A 14,741-nucleotide genomic window follows, 5' to 3' on the forward strand; every position below is an offset into this window, starting at 1 on the left:
TCTCATTCAACACAGCTGGCGCTGATCAGCTCATCAGCGATAACGAGCCGTGCTGATGAGCCGCGCCCATTCACACAACACGCACACACATAGCAAAGGCGAGTCAGTGAATCCATGAACCGTGACAAAGAGTGACTGAATTTGCTCGGAAGAACGTCGGAGGCGCCCCGATCGCGAATCGTAAATATTCAACATGTTAAATATTTACGATCAGATATCCTGATGTGTGGGGGGAACCCCGAGGACAAACGCGCGTATGATCTGCAGATTATCACGTGAAACAAAACAATATCCAATCAGAAAGTGAGCTGACAGAAGATGAAAGCATAACAAACATTTTCATTTTTTATTTTATTTAATTTAATTTATTTATTTATTATTGTTTTTTGTTTATTATTGTATTTGATGTAATTTATGTTATTGCCCTTGTATGTTCTAAAATTGCAATTAAAAAAATAAAATAAAATGGTTAAGTCTCCAGAGATTTTGAGAGATTTCCCATGTTCACAGTCAGGACTCTGGTTGAAAATCTGTTGGTGTGTGGTGTGCTGTCTTTGTCACACCACACACTATAGGAGCAAAACGGTTAAATCTAGGATTTTTTTGTCCTCATGTTTATGGTCTCTCACATTTTGAAGATCTTATAAGATTTGTAAAATATTTTACTGTGTACCCAGCATAAGACATAAAGTCCCAACGACCATCAAGGATCATAAGCAGATGCTACAGAATGCAGTGATAGCATCCCTCTCATATTCATGCAACATGTGACTGTGTCCTTGTAAGGTTAATATCATGCTGGCATTTGAAATGAATCTAATTGTATACTTCTACATGTTTTAATTTTTTTTTTTAAATTAGCGTGTCGTTTTTAATTATTCTTTCAAAACTGTTTCATCGAACTCAAGAAAAAATGTCTGGCAAACAAAAAAAATCGCATAATGCAATGTCGGACGCTGAATGGATTTCACGTCTTAAAAAGTTTGCCAGCACTGGAATTTGAAACAGGCCAGTTTCAAGTAGTATGAGAAGTAGTATGAGATTTATCAAAGGGTGAGTGAGTGTTTGTTACCTTTCCATGATTGAGAAATAAAAAAAAGACTTAAGTGTTTGTTGACTTGCATAATCGAACATTATTAGTATCTTTGTGTAATGTATTTGCATAACAGAACAACACATTAGGCTTCGGTACAAACATGTACCTGATCCCATTCATTAGTACAATGTAATGTGATGGTTGTGTTATGTTATGGCTTACACCAATGTAAACCAGGTGTCATAATTGTTTATAGACATTTATGTAGATGATGTTGCAGGTATTTTGAGATTTATCTCATACTGTTAATGAAAAGCTACATTAAAGATTTTTGTGTACTGGGAGATTCAGAGATTTGAGAAGGTGGGGGAAGGGATGGTGAATGAATTTAAATTAATAGAAATTAATCTATTAATTAATTAATATATGAATTTAATGCTCTGTTAAGGGACTCACTTGTATTGTGCATTACATTTGTTATAATGCTTACAGATTGAGAAATGTCCGATGCAGTCTCGTGGCCAGACAACCTTGCTTGGAGGTGTGCTGAAATGCATCTGTGGTTTTCACACTCCAAAGGTAACATTAATGCAGCAAGTATTTTTTGTTAGTATTATTTACTGAAATGGTTTTCTTTCTGAATTGTTATATGTATTTTTTTGGTTGTCTTAAGCAGCTCACTGCCTCTACTGGACCAGCACAAAGGGTGGTGGAACAACCTGCTGCTGCTGGAACAGCAAAGGAGGTCATGGAGCAGAGTCAGCCTGAGCCCCAGCACCATCCCCCTCCCCAGCCCCAGCCCCAGCCCCAGCCTACTGCACCTGTGGCAACAAGAGTTGCATCACAGTTGTCAATGGTAAGAATTACAATTTTTTTTAATTTTTTTTTTTTTAAGTATTGAAGTATGAGTTCAGTTAAAATTCGAGGAAGTACAGAAAGTAAGAAAAAAAAAAAAAAAAAGCAAGAAAACTATGAGAGGCTGGCTGAGACCTGCTAATTGTCACACCTCTTGTACAGTGGGGGCAGCTGCTGTCTGCTGATTGGTCGGTTTGAATATCTCAGATTTGGTTTAAGTCACATGGTCAAGGATAAAAGAAGAATGTAACCTGTGTGCTTTCTCTCTTTCATCTCTGGGCTCTACTCTTGGATTGTCCTCTTCCTCTCTAACTGAGCTCTGCCTGGGTTGAAGGTCACTGAGCTAGACTCATGTCCCTCATGGCATCTCTCTCTATACTTCTCATGTGTTAAAGCTACATTTTCTCTTTATCATTCTCTATTTCAGGTAACATTCCACATACACACTGGCTATTATTAATTGTACACATGTTAATAATTATTCCATCATGCAAATACTTTGTAGCTATTTCAAGAGTAACCTAAGTCAGTACTGCTAATAAATCATTCCGCTTATGGACTACTTTTCCGTTCTGAAATAAGTGAAGGCTGCTTTTACTTAAAATAGTAATATTAATATAAATAGTAATAAATGCTATTATAACACATTCTGTCTTCTCACTGAAATGCCCCTTTTTAGTTTACCAAATCAAGATTTACTGGCTCTCACATTGCTGCAGCAAAGCCAAATCTTAGTGTGGCCAGGAGACCTTCTCGGGTTGAAGACCAGCCCAGCGCAGCAGTGTCTAGTGCCTCAGTACCAAGCACCACTGTCTCTGTAAGTACTAGCATAATCTACATTGTATTTTATGAAGTCACGTTCCATGTTCCATTCTATCTAAATGATTAAACTTTTAAAAATATTTTTTTAATTCCAGAATACCATCTTTTAATAAAGGAAAAAGCAATATTATATAGAATAAATAGATTTCATACAAACTACCATTCAAAAGTTTTTTTGTTTTTTTTAAGAAATAGATAGTTTTATTGGACAAGGAGGCATTAAATTGGTCAAAAATCTCAGTAAAGACATTTAATGTTACAAAAGATTTCTATTCAATACATAATGTTACAAAGGATTTCTATTTCGAATAAATGCTGTTAATTCTGAAAACACCTCTGTAATGCAGTTTTATTAAGCATCAGCCATTTTCACATTTTCAGCTAATAGTAATAAATGTTTATGTTCAAGAGAATGATTTCTGAAGGATCGTGTAACACTGAAGACTGGAGTAATGATTCTGAAAATGTGTTCTTGCCACCATAGAAATAAATTACATTTCACAATTTTAAATTGTAGTAATGTTTCACAATGTAACAATATATATATACACACAAGTTTTTGAGCCGTTTCCGCTCTACATCCTAAGCTCCTCCCGTCGATGCAATCCACTTCCGTTCTGGCGGGCTGGGCTTAGTTTCCCTAGCTAGCTCCGTTGTGCCGACAAAGCACTGATATCGCAGTGACAAAGAGGATGTAAACAATTAACGTTACAAAATGAAGAAAAGTGGTTCGGGAACGACGTGTGCGGTAGTTGGTTGCAAATACTCGAGAAAGCACCTGAACGAGTGGTTAGATAGAGAGTGCTACGACCACAAACCAGCTACGAAGAGGCAATGTCCATGCGCTCCATTGTTTACGTTTTTTCGCAAGCCTGATACCGACTCGGAATCAAAGACCTGGCTGAAGGCATTGAATCTAAAGAAACCACCCCGCAACGTTTTTGTTTGTTCCTATCACTTTGTTGACCAAAAACCAACCAAGGATAATCCTTTCCCAGAGTTGTGGCTGGGATACAATCGCCCTCCCCAGCCAAAGAGGCGTCAACTCACCCAGCGGACTACTGCCTTCCCCCAGATAAAGAAATGCAGACTTGAATCTGAGGGTAAGTTCAGCAACTTTAGCTATGAAGCTTACACTACTGTTAATTATGAAGTTGTCATACACTAAGGGACTGTTCGTTATTTATTTAAGGTGCCACCGGAGGAGTTTTGAGATCTATAGTCAATATAGTCATGACTCTCACCTCGCCCTGCAATACATTTTTCTATGACCCTCCAAAATGATTGTGAAAAAAGGCATGACCCTCCCCGATAATTTATTGATTACTTCTGTATGGTTTGCGCTTGGCACAGATGCTCAGATATCTCTATGCCTGATAGACCGACACCAAACGTTCATTAAAAGGGTCCTGTACACCCGCCTTTCTCAAACTGGCGCAGCGCTGACTCGCGGTAGAAAATGCATGATTTGATTTGTTAAACATGAAGAGGATTATTCGTCTGGCATGGCCGCTCACTCTAACGTTAACCTAGATAATTGTTCGCTATTATTAGGCGCATAACTAAGTGTGTGTATTCGTGTACTCGAAGTGTGTGTGCGGAGTGTGGAGCGCGCACTGCATGACATGGAGGCGCCGACGCGATTATTCCTATCAACAGTGAAAACAACTTAAAATACTCCATTTCTGGCCATACAGAAAACAATAATGCATCATTCGCAATACTTTTATTTGTGTAAACTCACAATAACAAGAAAACGTTTTGATTTCGTAAAATAAAACAATCAGGGCGCGCTTTCATGATCTCCGTGAACTGGAGCGCGTCAAAAAAAAAAAAAAAGCAGAAACACAGCGTAGGCTATACTAGCCTCACATATATGAGAAAAAATATCTATATAAAGCTTGATATGTCCAAAAAAAAATCAAAACGTGTGTATGTGTGTGCCTGCGTGTGCCTTAGTCTACATCATAAATACAATGCAAGATGATGATTGTGTGTGCGTGTGAGTGCAATGTTGTAGTACAAATTTTGCCATTGTGATGTTTCTAGTGAGAGGACTTTACGCCTGCATTAATTTTGCTCCATCCATGTTTTCTCTTACCCTTTTTAGATGCTCCTGAAACCTGTCAGCCTGCCTGTGAGGCCGAGCCTGCTACACCAAAATTTCGAGATGCCCAGACCCAATGGGAGGATCCATCACATATTGACTACATGTACTGTTCAACAACACAGTCTGTTAAAGTGCATATTGCAGGTTAAATTTTTTTAAATGAATATATAACCTTGTATGAAAATATCATATGAACCGTTATTGCAGGGTTTGAAAATGTTTGAAAAGGCATGAAGGCACAAATTTAGAAGAAAAAGTGACGCAGTCCTTGACCGTTCTGAAAAAGCGCTTTTTTTTCAACATCGCGTCATATTACGTCACGAGAGGGAGTCGTGTGCCACGCGCTGCTGGTGTTCAGTGGAGCGGGCGCGAGTCAGTATATTTTAGGTACTTATTTATTTCGGTTTATCATCGTCATGGTGAATTATTGTGTTTGTGGAGGTTGCACAAACTCCAGCCTGTCAGGACATCGAGTCCACAAGGTTTCCTGACAAGAAATAGGACGGTATCTTCCGAGCCTCGGTGCGTTTGTGCAGCTGAAGAGACTTAATGCATCTGCTTCAAACAACGCGGTGGTGTGTAATTTAGCGATCACTGTATACCGGAAGATTATCATCCCAGCGATATGATGCAGTTCAGCATGGGATATTGAAGCAAGAAGCGAGTGAGACTCCGAGCTGGTGCGGTTTCTTCATCGGGTCCCGGTCCGCCTGTTGTTCGGCCGCCGGCGGAGACATGATGCTCACGGATCCGTCAGAGATGCTGCTCCACGAAAATCAACTGTTCACCGTAAGACTTGATTTTTAACATTTGCTAACTACCAAATCAGTGAACATAATTATTTAAATAATGAGACGCAACGAGATGTATATAAGTTGTTGTAAAGCACCACAGCTAGCTTGTAAGCGTTAGCAATATCGTTATATTTTTAAAAACCGTGTAAAAACGTTACCATATGAGAAGACATAGCTGGTAAGTTAACCTCAGTTTGCTAATATTATAACCATCAAGTCTAGTGACAGCTTAGTAACATTGTTTGCACAGCTAATTGGTAATTTTTTGTCATGTGTGTTCATAAGGCTTTGGAAGACGGGAGTGTGAAGATCTGAAGCAGTGGAGGCCAGCTGTTATGAACACCTCTACTGGACTGCAGCTTCCGCTCCTGATGGAGATGCAGATGTGATGGAGGCCTAGTGGAGAAGCATGGTCAGCAGTGAATGTGATCTAAATGTTTGCTTGCTTCTCCCAGCATATGCATCAGGCCTCATGGAGTCTCTGAGAGTATTATATAACAGGTCACCACAGGCTCCACGACAACGCAGCACTGTCTGTCTTCCACTACACCTGCTCCTCTTTCCAGATCCCTCTAGAGCAGTGGTTTTCAAACTTTTTTCAGAGCGACCCTATTTTTTTTCTTTTTAAATTGACACGACCCATATATATATATATATAAGAAAGAAGGATGGATGGAAGGAAGGAAAGACAACTGCACTACAGAACGATCTCGGAAGGATGCTCTGTTCCAAAATCAAATCATTGTCGGTGCTTCTGAAATTAGTGAGGGTGCTTTGCCTTCATACACATCTATTCTGACATATCATATTTTGTCCAGTCCATAGTTATGATTATCACAATGTCATTGCGATTTTGAGAGAATATGCGGATGTCACTTCCGAAAGTTTGTTGCAACTTAGTAAGCCACATTGGTCCTCTTAGCAGCATGAAAAATTAAACTTTTATTCAAATTCTGAATTGAGGCTATATACAGCAAAGAAAGTGCGCAAAGTGCTGTCACTCATTTCAGTTTATCGCGATCTCTAATGAGTGAATCTGTCAACACGGCACAATTAATCTCTTATTTACATCACCTACACTTTGTTCATTATAATCAGAGGATTCGCGTCGCGAGCTTCCAGATCTCTGGACTGAACAAGAACACTCGCGTTCTGAGCGGTGAGTGGATTCTGACTCACTAAAGCTCCTGATTGGCCATTGCGTTATAGAAATCAACAGATATGTCCCTGATTTGCTACAATGTACAACGCTGCAAAAACAGAGCGCAAACACAAATACAAATTTGATTCTGACCTGAGGCGGCTGCCGGTTACTGCTTTTGTTGTTTATGCTATTTAGTTGCTTCTTTCCTGAGTCTTGAACTTGGCTACATACGTTTTCCTTAAATCATCCTGGCGACCCATTTTTTTTAAGTCTCGCGACCCACCCGAGGGTCACGACCCAGGGTTTGAAAACCACTGCTCTAGAGAATCAACAAGATGAGGCTGTTGGATTGTGTATCTAGCACAGCATTCACGATTTAACACACTTCAACAACACATTAGTGTGATACCCAGACTGAAAGATTGTTAAATGTTTTTAAATGGGTTCGATGGTATATTTTTCTTTCGGTAGTATATGTTTGGTGCACACACATATATATATATGTATATATATGTATATGTATGTATGTATGTATGTTAATTAACAGTTGCAATGTTGTGTTTTTAGTTGGGTATTAACAGTGCTATGAAATAACATTTGTTATGATTTAGTGCTGTATAAATAAAACTGAATTGAATTAACCATAAATGCAGATCTGCTTGATATACAGTGGGTACGGAAAGTATTCAGACCCCTTAAATTTTTCACTCTTTGTTATATTGCAGCCATTTGCTAAAATCATTTAAGTTCATTTTTTTCCCTCATTAATGTACACACAGCACCCCATATTGACAGAAAAACACAGAATTGTTGACATTTTTGCAGATTTATTAAAAAAGAAAAACTGAAATATCACATGGTCCTAAGTATTCAGACCCTTTGCTGTGACACTCATATATTTAACTCAGGTGCTGTCCATTTCTCCTGATCATCCTTGAGATGGTTCTACACCTTCATTTGAGTCCAGCTGTGTTTGATTATACTGATTGGACTTGATTAGGAAAGCCACACACCTGTCTATATAAGACCTTACAGCTCACAGTGCATGTCAGAGCAAATGAGAATCATGAGGTCAAAGGAACTGCCTGAAGAGCTCAGAGACAGAATTGTGGCAAGGCACAGATCTGGCCAAGGTTACAAAAAAATTTCTGCTGCACTTAAGGTTCCTAAGAGCACAGCGGCCTCCATAATCCTTAAAATGGAAGACGTTTGGGACGACCAGAACCCTTCCTAGAGCTGGCCGTCCGGCCAAACTGAGCTATCGGGGGAGAAGAGCCTTGGTGAGAGAGGTAAAGAAGAACCCAAAGATCACTGTGGCTGAGCTCCAGAGATGCAGTCGGGAGATGGGAGAAAGTTGTAGAAAGTCAACCATCACTGCAGCCCTCCACCAGTCGGGCTTTATGGCAGAGTGGCCCGATGGAAGCCTCTCCTCAGTACAAGACACATGAAAGCCCGCATGGAGTTTGCTAAAAAACACCTGAATAAGATTCTCTGGTCTGATGAGACCAAGATAGAACTTTTTGGCCTTAATTCTAAGAGGAATGTGTGGAGAAAACCAGGCACTTCTCATCACCTGTCCAATAGTCCCAACAGTGAAGCATGGTGGTGGCAGCATCATGCTGTGGGGGTGTTTTTTAGCTGCAGGGACAGGACGACTGGTTGCAATCGTGGGAAAGATGAATGCGGCCAAGTACAGGGATATCCTGGACGAAAACCTTCTCCAGAGTGCTCAGGACCTCAGACTGGGCCGAAGGTTTACCTTCCAACAAGACAATGACCCTAAGCACACAGCTAAAATAACGAAGGAGTGGCTTCACAACAACTCCGTGACTGTTCTTGAATGGCCCAGCCAGAGCCCTGACTTAAACCCAATTGAGCATCTCTGGAGAGACCTAAAAATGGCTGTCCACCAACGTTTACCATCCAACCTGACAGAACTGGAGAGGATCTGCAAGGAGGAATGGCAGAGGATCCCCAAATCCAGGTGTGAAAAACTTGTTGCATCTTTCCCAAAAAGACTCATGGCTGTATTAGATCAAAAGGGTGCTTCTACTAAATACTGAGCAAAGGGTCTGAATACTTAGGACCATGTGATATTTCAGTTTTTCTTTTTTAATAAATCTGCAAAAATGTCAACAATTCTGTGTTTTTCTGTCAATATGGGGTGCTGTATGTACATTAATGAGGGAAAAAAAAATGAACAAATGATTTTAGCAAATGGCTGCAATATAACAAAGAGTGAAAAATTTAACGGGGTCTGAATAGTTTCCATACCCACTGTATATCTAATGTAAACTTCATAAACAAGTTTTTATACAATAAGACAATTTGTGATTGTGATTATTTTTTATTGATGGTCAACAAAATGGGGCCATTCAAAACCTTTATAAAGTCCTCCTTCCTCTTTAAACTATATTCTAATGTCTGACTCAACACATGCAGGTAAGGGCTGCTCAGAGCACCACAGGCCCAGTGGACAACTTGTCTGTATGCTGTCAATATTGACTGTCTTATACCAATGGCATCAAAAAGTGTGACTTACAGGTAGTTGTGACCTACTTAAATATAGGCAACTTGTAATTGAAGAAGACACAATTATTCAGATAGTTTTAAAATGGTTTTCAAATCTTTAATATACTATGCATGTATACATACAAGTATTTAGCTCAGAGTAATAAATGATCTCTGCCCTAAACACACTAATGTCTGCTGGCCTGGAGAGGTCCATGCTCCTGTCTGAAGTGCATATAGGTTATCTGTAGCACATATGGGTTCAGACAGCAAGCCTCAAAGCCTGGGTGCAGAGTTAGACACTACACATCAAGTGTGGGGGTCACATTCTCCACTAAAGCCCAGTATGTATCTAACTCCCTGCAGCACTGACTTTCTTCAGCTGAGACCATGGCCTTGCATTTACCACACAAACACTTAATGAAACAAAAATGTGTTTATCTCTCTCCTGCAGTGATGAGACACCGCTATATCACTTAACGTTAGTGTCGGATATTAACGAGCGTGACACGCCTGATCAACGCTTATTAGTTTATGTTGCTGGTAAGTATCAATACTCATAGATGACCAATACTAGTTTTGCTATTGTCTGATTACATATCGTTAGCTAACACTGGTCTCACCAAGACACCTGCTGTTCTAATCACACATCAACTCAATCTGTCTCCTCTGACCGTTGTTCTGTCTAATCCTGACCTGTCCCTGCTCTCTTGGCTGCAAAACAGGCTCATAATTTTATCTGTGGTCCGTCACACAAGTGTAAATAAACATTTAAAATTTCCTCAGCGTCCGAACTGTCATTGCGATCCACTGTTTTCCTGTGGTTAACATGGACCGCTCTCCCTCTCGTTACGTCACTTCCGGTTTTGGCGGTTTTCAGATGCGGAAGTCAAATTCTCTCACAAAACCGACTCTAGAAGCCTTAATAGTGTATTTTAAAGTATATTTGAAAGAAAATCTAGTTCCTACATTATTTTTCTATACATCGACACACAGGAGTCTCTAACCTGGACTATGCCCTTTAAAGTAGACAAGGCCACACAGTGCGAGGCAGAAATGGGTCCTACTGTAACTAGAACCACGGTCATTGATGATGCTAGGTCCCGGCTGTATACAGGAGTGCGTATGGTTCAATTTTTCACCCTGGTGAGGGTGTTGTTGCCTTTCAGTAAGCCATCAATTACCCTTCCTGTTGTTGACCAAATCCTGATGTCCTTGATGAAGATAAAACTAAACCTAATATTAGGAGATATTGCTCACCGCTTCAGTGTGTCTACATCCATGGCAAGCATTGTGATTAGTCACTGGATTGACGTGATGGGTGAACAGTTCAAAGTCCTGATCCCCTGGCTTCCAAGAGAGACCATTCGTGCCACCACGCCCTTGTCGTTTCAGAGGAACTACCCTGTTTATATCTGATGCCTATGCTGGCAGAAGCAGCGATAAGTTTATCACCATGGACAGTGGGTTCCTAGACTATCTGATGGCTGGTGATGAGGTCATGGCGGACCGTGGGTTCACCATTCGAGACTTGCTTGATGAGAGAAGGGTCAGTTTGAACATCCCTGCATTCACCTACAGGCTCAATCAGTTGACCAATGAGGAGACGACACGCACCAGGCGAGTAGCCAATGTCCGCATACACGTGGAAAGAGCAATCCAGAGACTGAAGGTCTTTAAGATTTTATCCCAGACCGTTCCCATCAGCATGGCACCGAAACAACATCTTAACCATCTGTGCTGGCCTAGTTAACCTGAAGAGTCCACTGATCAGAGTGCCTCATGAGGTTTAGAATCTTGCCTTGTGTCCCTGTCTACCAACACCCAGCCATGTTGTTCATTAAATATAGATAAACACAACAAATACTGCATGCAGTGTATTTTTTTTATATATGAATATTTTTATGGTGATGTAATTGTGTGGGCTGCTTTTGTATTTTACTTTTTAATACCTGTTAGGATTAAACACGCAATCTTTCTTGTTGAAGCCATTTGTTTAGTTTCCTCAAAACAATTAATTCATCCAGTGTTATTTATGTACAGTATGAGCTTACTATGAATGATGAACTGAGTTAAAAGAAATTGTAGCACTCTAAGGAGCATAAGGCCTATCATTCATGATCGTAGTTCAGTGCAATAATGAAATGAAATGAAATAACATCAAACTTTATTTTCACTCAAACATCTCATCGGACTGTCAAGATGGCGCCGCAGATGGCAGCCATGGTTTGTCGCTGCTTGGTACTTGTTCTTTTTTTGTTTGTTTGTCCTGTCTTAAGCAACTTTTTCCCGATCAGCTTTACCAGAAACGAACTCCTGGACATCAGAAACGGCACACCAAATAACTTTCTGCCTACATTTGAGCATTCAGACCTTTTACTGGACATTTTAATCGGAGGAGCTGCGTTCCTATACAAGCGCTCCAGGCGACCCAGGCGAGGGAAGCGCGCCGGCGCGCTCGTGAAACTCCGACAGCGGGGGTTTAGGACTCCGCTGCCGAGCATTCATCTGGCGAATCTCCGCTCCCTGCCAAATAAATCAGACGAACTACAACTCCTCACCCGCACAAACAAGGACTTTTTAAACTCCGCTGCGCTTTGCTTCACGGAAACCTGGCTGAACGGAGCCATCCCAGACAGCGCGCTTCATCTAACGGGCTTCCAGCTGTTCAGAGCAGACCGCGTCACCGAGTCCTCGGGGAAAACGAGAGGTGGTGGATTATGTTTTTATATCAACGAAGGCTGGTGTACAGACGTGACAGTTTTAAAGAAGATGTGCTGGCCAAATTTGGAAGATCTCTTTATTAACTGCAAGCCTTTTTATTCACCGCGGGAGTTTTCCTCGTTTATTCTGGTGAGTGTGTACATTCCTCCTGACGCGCACGTGAGCGCGGCGCTAGAACTGCTGGCCGATCAAATCACACACACAGAGCAGCGTTATCCGGACTCTTTCATCATCATTCTCGGTGATTTTAATAAAGCTAATCTCACCCGTGAACTGCCTAAATATAGACAGCACATCACATGCCCCACCAGAGACAGAAATATACTGGACCACTGCTACACTGTCTTAAAGGATGCATATCACTCTGTTCCCCGTGCAGCGCTGGGACTCTCTGATCACTGTTTGGTTCATCTCCTACCAGCCTACAGGCAGAAACTCAAATCTGCTAAGCCTGTAGTAAAACTGTAAAGAGATGGACTTCTGAAGCAGAGCAGGTTTTACAGGCCTGCTTCGAACTTACTGATTGGAGTGTTTTTGAGGCTGCAGCTACTGATCTGGACAAGCTCACTGACACCGTGACGTCCTACATCAGTTTCTGTGAGGACATGTGTGTACCCACCAGGACTTATTTAACATTTAACAATGACAAACCTTGGTTCAGTGCAAAACTCAAACAGCTTCGCCAGGCCAAAGAGGACGCCTACAGGAGTGGGGACAAAGCCTTGTACAAACAGGCCAAATACACACTGAATAGGGAAATAAGAGTAGCAAAATTAAACTACTCTGGAAAGCTAAAAACAGCTTTCAAGCAATGACTCTACATCAGTGTGGAAAGGCCTGAAAGCCATCACCAGCTACAAGAGCCCATCCCCCAGCACTGAGGCCAATCAACAACTGGCTGAAGACCTGAACGAGTTTTACTGCAGGTTTGAAAAGACTGGTCTGACACCCCACACCCGCTCCGACCGTCTCACAGCACAGCCATTCACACCTCACCCTCCCTCCCCTACTGTTTCTCAGCCTGTACTCAAGATCTGTGAAGATGATGTATGCAAAGTCTTCAGAAAGCAGAAGATAAGGAAAGCCAAAGGCCCAGACGGTGTCTCTCCAGCCTGCCTCAAAGCCTGTGCTGTCCAGCTATCATCCATCTTCACATTGATCTTCAACAGATCACTGGAGCTGTGTGAAGTCCCCTCCTGCTTCAAAGGTTCCACCATCATCCCTGTACCCAAGAAACCAAAAATCACAGGACTTAATGACTACAGACCTGTTGCCTTAACGTCTGTGGTCATGAAGTCATTTGAGAGACTGGTGTTGGCCCACCTGAAGGACATTACTGGACCCTTGCTGGACCCCCTACAGTTTGCTTACCCGCACCATCAGCACTGGAGCTCCTCAGGGCTGCGTTCTCTCCCCACTACACCTCTAAAGACCCCTCTGTCAAACTCCTGAAGTTTGCAGACGACACCACAGTCATCGGCCTCATCCACAACAGTGACGAGTCTGCTTACAGACAAGAGGTTGAGCAGCTGGCTGTCTGGTCTGGTGAGCAGCTGGCTGTCTGGTGCAGTCACAACAACTGCTGGGGCAACGTGCGAGAGGGCTGAAGACTGTAGCCCGCAGCCAAAGGACAGGTCTGTCAGAAGTGGGATTCGAACCCACACCTCCAGGGGAGACTGCGACCTGAACGCAGCACCTTAGACCACTCGGCCATCCTGACATCTGCTCTAAGCTGGAGCTGACCCGTTGGAACTACACCTAAAGGCAAAGACCTGAAAGCTAGTGATTCGCTGTTCTGCCCTGTCAACCCACCGGCCTCGTTGGCGCAGTTAGGCAGCGCGTCAGTCTCATAATCTGAAGGTCGTGAGTTCGAGCCTCACACGGGGCAGAGTGGTTCTTTTTGATACCTGAGAGCGCTTAGACGTAAGAACGGTTTTCTCTGTACCCTTCCATGTGCAAAGCTTCTCTGGAGGGCTGAAGACATGACATTTTGTGAGAAACTGTGAGGTTCCAGGTGAATTCCCTGAACCCCGTCCAGCGACATTGCATTCAGTCCTATGCCACCCTTTGATATACAATGTAATCGAAATTCAGTGTTCATGCTGGGCTAACGCTGAACGAATGCAGTGATAGCATCCCTCTCACATTCATGCAACATGTGGCGGTGTCCTTGTAAGTTTAATATCATGCTTAATGTGAACAACCTTAATGTTCACGAAAAGACTTGCCAAACTTACTGCCCTGCTGGGGCAACGTGCGAGAGGGCTGAAGACTGTAGCCCGCAGCCAAAGGACAGGTCTGTCAGAAGTGGGATTCATCCCTCTCACATTCATGCAACATGTGGCGGTGTCCTTGTAAGTTTAATATCATGCTTAATGTGAACAACCTTAATGTTCACGAAAAGACTTGCCAAACTTACTGCCCTGCTGGGGCAACGTGCGAGAGGGCTGAAGACTGTAGCCCGCAGCCAAAGGACAGGTCTGTCAGAAGTGGGATTCGAACCCACGCCTCCAGGGGAGACTGCAGCTGCCGCAGGATAGTCCGACAATATTTCAGAAATGTCGAGCAATGTCGAACTGCACAGCCAATCGCGTCGAAGCGCTATGACATTTGGGCCAATCGCGTCGAAGCGCTATAACATTTCCAGCCAATCAAAAAGCGCGATTCTTAACATTTTCTTAACATTCGTGACATTTGACCAATCAGAGTACAGAGGGATGTCGACGGCACGTTTCGCGTATCACC

At 42.3% G+C, this 14,741-nt stretch overlaps 2 non-coding genes across 2 annotated transcripts; one reads left to right on the forward strand and one right to left on the reverse strand.

Annotated features, from left to right (window-relative positions):
* Positions 1-13,633: 13,633 nt before the first annotated feature.
* Positions 13,634-13,716, reverse strand: trnal-cag (transfer RNA leucine (anticodon CAG)). Its single transcript has one exon. It is a non-coding gene; the product is annotated as a tRNA-Leu (tRNA).
* A 94-nt stretch (positions 13,717-13,810) lies between these two features.
* On the forward strand, positions 13,811-13,884 carry trnam-cau (transfer RNA methionine (anticodon CAU)). The gene has a single exon. It is a non-coding gene; the product is annotated as a tRNA-Met (tRNA).
* The last annotated feature ends 857 nt before the right edge of the window (positions 13,885-14,741 follow it).

Source organism: Onychostoma macrolepis, chromosome 04 (genome assembly GCF_012432095.1).
Source record: "Onychostoma macrolepis isolate SWU-2019 chromosome 04, ASM1243209v1, whole genome shotgun sequence".
Taxonomy (NCBI): Eukaryota; Metazoa; Chordata; class Actinopteri; order Cypriniformes; family Cyprinidae; genus Onychostoma; species Onychostoma macrolepis.